Genomic DNA, 7607 nt, shown 5'->3' on the forward strand with positions numbered 1-7607 from the left:
ACTTTGCTGCTGAGGTTTGAACCCAGAGCCTTGAGTGTGATAGGGACTCACTCTACTGCTGGGCCACACCCACAGTCCACCATTCAGGCCCTTGACCCTCTTAGTTGCTTGCTCTCCCAACCGGTCGTCATCAGCCTGCCTCACTTCCATCCTCATTGAGCTTGTATGGCATTGCCCATCTTGCTAATTTTTTTTTTTTTTGTTGGTTTGCTTTTCAAGACGGGGTTTCAATGTGTAGCTTTAGAGCCTGTCCTGGAACTAGCTCTGTAGACCAGGCTGGCCTTGAACTCACAGAGATCCACCTACCTCTGCCTCCTGAGTGCTGGGATTAAAAGCGTGTGCCACCACTGCCCGGCTGACTATTTTTTTTTTAAATTATGTTTATTTGTTGGGGAGGGGATGTGTTGGGGACTGTGTGTGCCATGAAGCCAGGCAACATCCGGTTTGCACTCTTATTTCCTTACTTTATTGCTTAGCGAGTATTCACCGAGTATGTGCTACGTGCTAGGAGGCAGCACTGCCTTACCCACGAGCATCTATAGCATAACAAATGCTTCACACAGGATGCTTTTGGGGACATGCGGCGATGGCACGCTTGTCAGAGTGAGAAAGAACTTCCTGGGAGGTGGCATCTAACCAGACAGCCAGGGAACATGCAGGAATTAGCCACCATCGGGTAAAAACTGGAGAAAGTCTTCTTGAAATGTGGAGATAGCCCAGAGGCCAGAGAGATCATGGAACTGAAGAAGAGGCAGGAAATATGGGAAATGAGAAGCTGGACGTAATCTATGGTCAGGTTATTTTGTTTATTTTATTTAAACTTTTTTTTATGTGCATTATTGGTGTGAGGGTGTCTGATCCCCTGGAACACAGTTGTGAGCTGTCCTGTGGGTGCTGGGAATTGAACCCAGGTCCTCTGGAAGAGCCTCCAGTGCTCTTAATCACCGAACTATCTCTCCAGCTCCCAAGGTCAGATTATTTTAAAGATATTTATTTATTTATTTATTGTGAGTTCAAAACCAGGCCTGGCTTACATAGTAAATGCCAGGACAGCCAGAGCTAGACAGTGAGTCCCTGTCTCAAAATCGTATTTACTGCTCATATAGGAAATCTTATTTACTGTTCATATAGGAGTATTTTTCTACATGTGCATTGCATTTGTACCTGGCGCTTGACTCCAGAAGAAGAGCTTGGGTCCCTGGAAGTGGAGTTACAGATGGTTGTAAGCCTCCATGCAATTTCTGAGAACAGAACCCAGGTCCTCTGCAAGCACTGACAGTGCTCTTAGCTTCTGAGCCAACTCCTCAGTTCCTTGTGGGTAGATCTTAACTCACCTGTCAAGGTTAAAAGGTTAGATTTTATCCTAAAGGCAATGGGAAACTTTAAGCAAGTGAATTACCCGTGTAATATCGTGATTTTGAAAGAGCATGCAGCAGGACGATATGGGAAGTGTTGACAGGTGTTCTCCTCACTCATCCTTCTCCCCAGGCTCTGGACTGCCTACCTGTATCTTCTATATGTAAATGTGCACACATGTATCTGTTCCGCCACCACTCTACAAACTCCCTTGTCAATCAGATGTAAAGCAGGCTATTGGGAAGAGAGTCTGTCATTAACAGAGAGCAGGACTCGATAGCACAATTTTCTTTCCTTCGTCCTTCCTTCCTTCCTTTCCTTTTTCTTCCTTTTTTTCTTAGGGACAGGGTTTCTCTGTGTCCTGCCTCTGCCTCCAAGTGCTGGGATTAAAGACATGTGCCATCACTGCCCGGCTATATTACAAAATTTAAACATAAAGCATTTTGCCTCTCAACTTGGAGATTAAATTTGTGCCACAAAACTGATATGCACAAATGTATAAGTCTGAATTGGTTATTTTCCCTTCAGTGGTGGGAGAAGAAATAGTTGATCTATGTCTTAGTCAGTGTTTTATTGCTATAAAGAGACACCAAGGCAACCTTATAGAAGAAAGCATTTAATTGGGAGCTTGCTTACAATTTCAGAAGGTTAGTCCATTATTATCACGGCAGGGAGCATGCTGGCATGCAGACAGGCAAGGTGTGGAGAAATGGTTGAGAGCTTTACATCCTGATCCATAGGCCACAGGGAGGGAGGGAGGGAGGAAGGAAGGGAAGGAGGGAGGAAGGGAGGGAAGGAGGGAGGGGAGTGAGGGGAGTGAGGGAGGGGAGTGAGGGGAGTGAGGGAGGAAGGTATGGAGGAAGGGAGAGAGAGAGAAACTGGCTTGGGTTTTTGAAACCTCTAAGCCCACTCTCAGCGATACACCTCTTCCAGCAAGGACACGCCTCCTCTAACAAGGACACGCCTCTTCCTTCCATCAAGACTATACCTCCTGCCGGGCGGTGGTGGCGCAAGCCTTTAATCCCAGCACTCGGGAGGCAGAGACAGGTGGATCTCTGTGAATTCAAGGCCAGCCTGGACTACAGAGCTAGTTCCAGGATAGGCTCCAAAGCCACAGAGAAACCCTGTCTCGAAAAAACCAAAAAAAAAAAAAAAAAAAAAAAAAAAAAAAAAAAAAAAAGACTATACCTCTTACCGGCTGGCTGATGACTAAGTGTTCGAATCTATGAGCCAATGAGGGTCACTACAGTGTGGAAGGAGATGTGTTAGGGCAGTGGTTCTCAACCTGTGGGTTACGGCCCCTTTCGCAAACCGCTACGTCCAAAAATATTTACATTAACATTCATAACAGAAGCAAAATTACAGTTCTGAATTAGCAATGAAAATAACTTTATGGTTGGGGGTCACCACAACGCGAGGAACTGTATTAAAGGGTCAGGGAAAGGTTGAGAAAAGGAAGGGTTATTCCTAGATTGATGGCTGGGGTTCCAAGGGATACAGGCCTTCCTGTAGGATAGGAAATTGCTTTATGAATATTCCAGAGGTTGCACTGGGCCCAACTGTATTAGCTGCTTAGAATAATAATAGGTCTCCCTTCCCCACAAAATACCACAGCCAATCACACATGGCCTTCTATCTGCTTCTTCATTTCCCTTGGGCAGCTGTCGAGGGAACCCCATAATGCAAGACGGGTGGAACGCAGGTCTGAAATTCTGAACTAGAATATTTATGTACTTTCGATCAACAGACAGATCACAGGAGACACTGGAATGCGTTTAGATGAACTCACCTGCCAGGAAGAAGGTCGAGAGTTTAGATTTGGAAATCGAGTTTACTGGGTAGGTGGGGAACGGTGTTCAATTTTGCACAGGCGCTTGTGGAATCTGGCACCTGCGACTTTCCTAGCTTATTACTAACACGGAGCTACCGCATGGGAAGTAGTTGGAAAAGAAGAGGGGAAGCAGGGGAGAAGTGGGTTGGTGAGGTGTGGTGTGGGTGGTGGTGGAGGAGGAGGCGGCAAGCAAAAGGGTAGAAAAGGTATTTCTGTGGTAGAGGTCTCGGTGTAACAACCGGATGTGAGAGACGATGTAGGCAGAGCAGCCGGGGTGATCCAGGAGTCTACGGCAACCACCAACCACCGTAGAGCATAAACCCCTTGCCCGGGAGAGTGGGGGGGGGGGGTGGGAGGGTGAGGGGGTGGGAGGGTGGGGGGGGTGGGAGGAACAGGTGTAAAGAGGAAATGGGTTCGGCTTGAGTCTGAGATGCCTGGGAAACCTGTAGGGCTAGATGCTCAAGAGTCACAGATGTTCAGGTAAGAGAAGGAATCGTGAGCCCACATGTTGCCACAGGTCAAAGAGAGAGGAGGGGAAAGTATCCTTCGAATGTAGCTGTGTGAAGCGCATAGAGTACCTTGAAGGGGACAATGCTGGGGAGCTCGTGAGAGGCGAGAGGCAAGCAAGCTGAAACCGTGAGCATAGAGAATCCTCCAGGAGCGCGGCAGACAGAGGGAGGAGAGCAGGCTGCGGATGGAGGGAGCTGGGGCTTTTTTGGTCCAGGACAGAGGGGGCTGGTGGAAAGGCAGGTTGAAGACACCGACATAAACGAGAAAGCACAGCAGAAGAGATGAAATCCATGAAGGAAAGGACATGGCGGGTGGGGGAGGGGGCAGCTGACACCTGGCACGGGATGCGTGGACTCTGTGGAGTGGGTCTCTGCGGGTAAAGAACTGAGACACAAAGAGAGGGCAGTGTGTACAGGGAGGAGGTGGCCCTACCTCCACTCACGGGCCTGCAGTGGAAGCAGTGTGCTTGTGGAGAAGCTAGGAGTTTTAAAAAATCGATTTATTTATTTATTTATTTATTTATTATGTATACAGTGTTCTGTCTGCATGTTTACCTGCATGCCAGAGCTCTTAACTGCTGAGCCATCTCTCCAGCCCTTGGCTTTCTTTTTTTTTTTTAAACTAGACGATGAAGAGGTAGGGGTGTGATGGGATTCAGTGATAAAATGGGGTTCCCGAGGAACTGTTTTGGATGAAAGGGGTCAAAGATGTATGCAAGTGGGTGCGGCAGATAAACTTACACCACTATGTGGTATGGTTAAGGGGAGGATTTTTATTCTGCCCAAGAGAGAGAAAGTACCCAGGAGCATTTGGAGGGGTCCAGAGCTGAGAGAAGGGGAGGAAGCAGGGCTTTGAGGAGAGGGAGAGTAGCAGGAAAGAGGGAAGCTTGCATGTGAAAACTGGGGAGTGAGATATTGAGAGAGTGACTTCCTGGAATGAGCTCAGGAAGGGGCAGCTGGGCAGGTGGTATATGCAGCTAGTCCTCTAGTGGGGAGGTTGAGTCAGAAGGTTCAGGAATTCAAAGTCAACTTTGGCCACGCAACAGATTCGAAGCCAACTAGGGCTGTATTACCGACTGTCTCAGCTCATTTCCCCAAAAATTTTAAAATAGAATTTAAAAATTCTCAGATACATTCCGATTTTAAAATTTATGAACTGATATTTAGTTTCTTATTTGGGCCTCAGGTTGTTTTAGTTAAGGGTTAAATTTACTTTTATTTCTCACAGGGGTTTTCCATTTTACCTTTTTAAAGGTATAGGCCACCTTTTCGCCTCTGCCTAGTTCACGACACGTGAGCAGTTCAGTGGAGCGCCGTGGAGCCCTTGAAATGCTATCCCATCCGTTGCAGGGGCCAGCTTCCCCCGTTTTCCCTTTCAGCAGGTTTTGTGGAGAACATCTTGCTGGTAGACCCCATCTTATTGTTTAATGATAAGATTCAGTGAAGCACTGAAGGAGAAGGCTTTAAAAATATCCCTCGTGGGGCTTTGACGGAGAGCGGAAAGGTCTCCGCGCTAGGCCCGTTGCCCTCTTTTTCTCCTGCCTTATTAGCTCGACTGTAAATTGCACACTTTCCACGAAGCGTTGCCTCTCCGCTAACTTCCGGAGCTTCAGTCCAGCGCAGCGCCAGGTGGTTCAGGGATCACTTTACAGCTGGCTCAGAGCATCAGCTGACCAGAGGATCTGACATAACCTTGTTACAGGTTTTAAATGAAGCCGCTATATTAGCAAACCAGGTGGCTCAGATAATGCCCAGGGTAAAAACACGAGCTCCGATAGCTAGTTGGCTGCAGGATCTAAGAGTACAGCTAGCCTTCTTTTTCAGGTACAGACAGCACTGTCAGCAGGCAAGAGATGTGTACGTGCGGTCAATTCCCTCATCCACTGTCATTAATTCTTCGCTCTGTTATGGAAGTGATCAAACCTATTTGAAGAAAGAAACGCATTAGACCATCTAAACATACTTAAGAAGGACGTGTTGGCCGGGTACGTTGGCATACACCTTTAATCCCAGAACTCAGAAAGCAGGGGCAGGCGGATTTCTGTGATTTCAAGGCTAACCTGGGCTACAACGCGACACCCTTGACCTGACACAAACAACAGAGGCGCGTGTTGGAGTAGTTGTCAGTGGCCATTTGCCGCAGCTGAAACTGGCTGAGAGCCAGAGCTTCTGACATGTTTTAGATGCCCGTGCTGCCATCTGGAGGAGGGAATTGGAAGGACCTGGAATAATTTCCCAGATGGAATTAAGGGAAAACCAACACTTGAAACGTGTTTGTACAAAACCCTAAGAAAAATCAGTAAGCTTTGGCAGCTCTAACATTTTGATTTTCTATTTTCTTTCCAGATGGTCCAGTTACAAACAGGATTTGAATATCTGTCTGCGTTTGGGCTTTGTATCAACACTCCGGGCATTTCCAGGGCTCCAGTGAGCATTTTCTTAGATATATAAAATCAGTCATGACGTTTTTCTGGTCCTCTGCAGGATGTGGAGACGAAGTGGGTTTTTTGTTTGTTTGTTGTTTGCTTGCATTTTCTGGTGAATGAACAAGAGGAAGAAGCTTGGTTCTTCTGGTGAATGAACGAGAGGAGGAGGCAGTTCCTTGAAGTTCAAGGCCACAAAACCTATTTATCTTATTGGTACATATAGGTGGTGTGTCAGTCAAATACATTTGCTAGGGTAAACAATACTGAATTGTTTTTAATAGCCTTTAACTTACTGGGGTATTCTGTGAGTTTGAGACGATGAAAACGCCAGGCAAGCCTCCTCAAACTTCCTTGACCTTGAAGCCCGTGCTTTTCAGAGAACGGGTGTCCTGTGTCTACTTCAGGAACTGTTCTCACAGGGAAGGGAAACTGGCCTGCTGCATGAACACCAACGTGCAAACAGACCAGCCCTCCCCCAGCTCTTGTGCGCCTCTCTGTCTAAACATTGTTGAAGCCTTGTTTTGGGTCGAGTGGCTTACGGGGTGTAACCATGGTCACTAACAACAGGGATGTGTCTCTGTGAGAGCTTCATCGAGTGTACTTTCACAAGCCTCAGCAGCATAGGTGGATTACTCTATGCGAGTCCTCTTGTGCAATCAGGAACTGTGAGCACAGCGTTATGGGACTGCTCTCAGCCTAACATGGCAAACTGTTCTAAGTAACCGCCTTTGTTCCCCTGCTGTGTGTTGTGCCTCTTCTCATGCATGAAGAGGCTAGGCCAGGGTGTCAACATCCTGTGTTGCTCTTTACTTTGTTCTGTTGGAAGAAGGTCTCTCTCTTTTTCTAAGCCTGGGATGACTCACGATGCGGACACTCAGTAAGCCCCAGTGAGTCTTCCCTCTCCACCCTCCACATTCCTGGGGTTCCAGGAATTCACATGACAATACCTGACTTGTTCCATGGGTACCAGGAACTGAACTCAGGCCCTCATGGTTAAGCAGCAAGAGAACGGTTAATCCCTGAGATGTATCTTCACCTCCCCTCAGTTTTTTAGAAGAGGTCTCATGCAGCCCAAGTTGGCGTCACACTCATTTTGTTGCTGAGGGTGACCATGAATTTCTGTTGTTCCTGCTTCTACCTCCTGAGTGCTTGGATTGCAGGAATCCACCACACTTGGTTTATGTGGTGGTGGGGATGGAACGCAGGCCTTGGCGCATGCTAGGCAAGCACTCTACCTGCTGAGCTACCCGCAACCCCCTTTGTTTAGTTTTCTTAGTAAGTGGGACCACACTCTAAAACAAAGAGAAAAACGATAACATAGCAATGAATATAGGGGTAACACGGCCCGCTTTTATCCTCAGGAAGCATTCTGTATTGTACATAATTGTGTGTACTTTCCTAAATGTGATGTCATGGTGACTTTATATACTTAGTGTCTAAACTAGCCCTTAATGTCCAGTGGTACACTGTGGCGGTGGCGGTGAT

Source organism: Microtus oregoni, unplaced genomic scaffold, assembly GCF_018167655.1.
Source record: "Microtus oregoni isolate MIOR12 unplaced genomic scaffold, Mior012 000060F_001, whole genome shotgun sequence".
In the NCBI taxonomy this organism is placed as follows: domain Eukaryota; kingdom Metazoa; phylum Chordata; class Mammalia; order Rodentia; family Cricetidae; genus Microtus; species Microtus oregoni.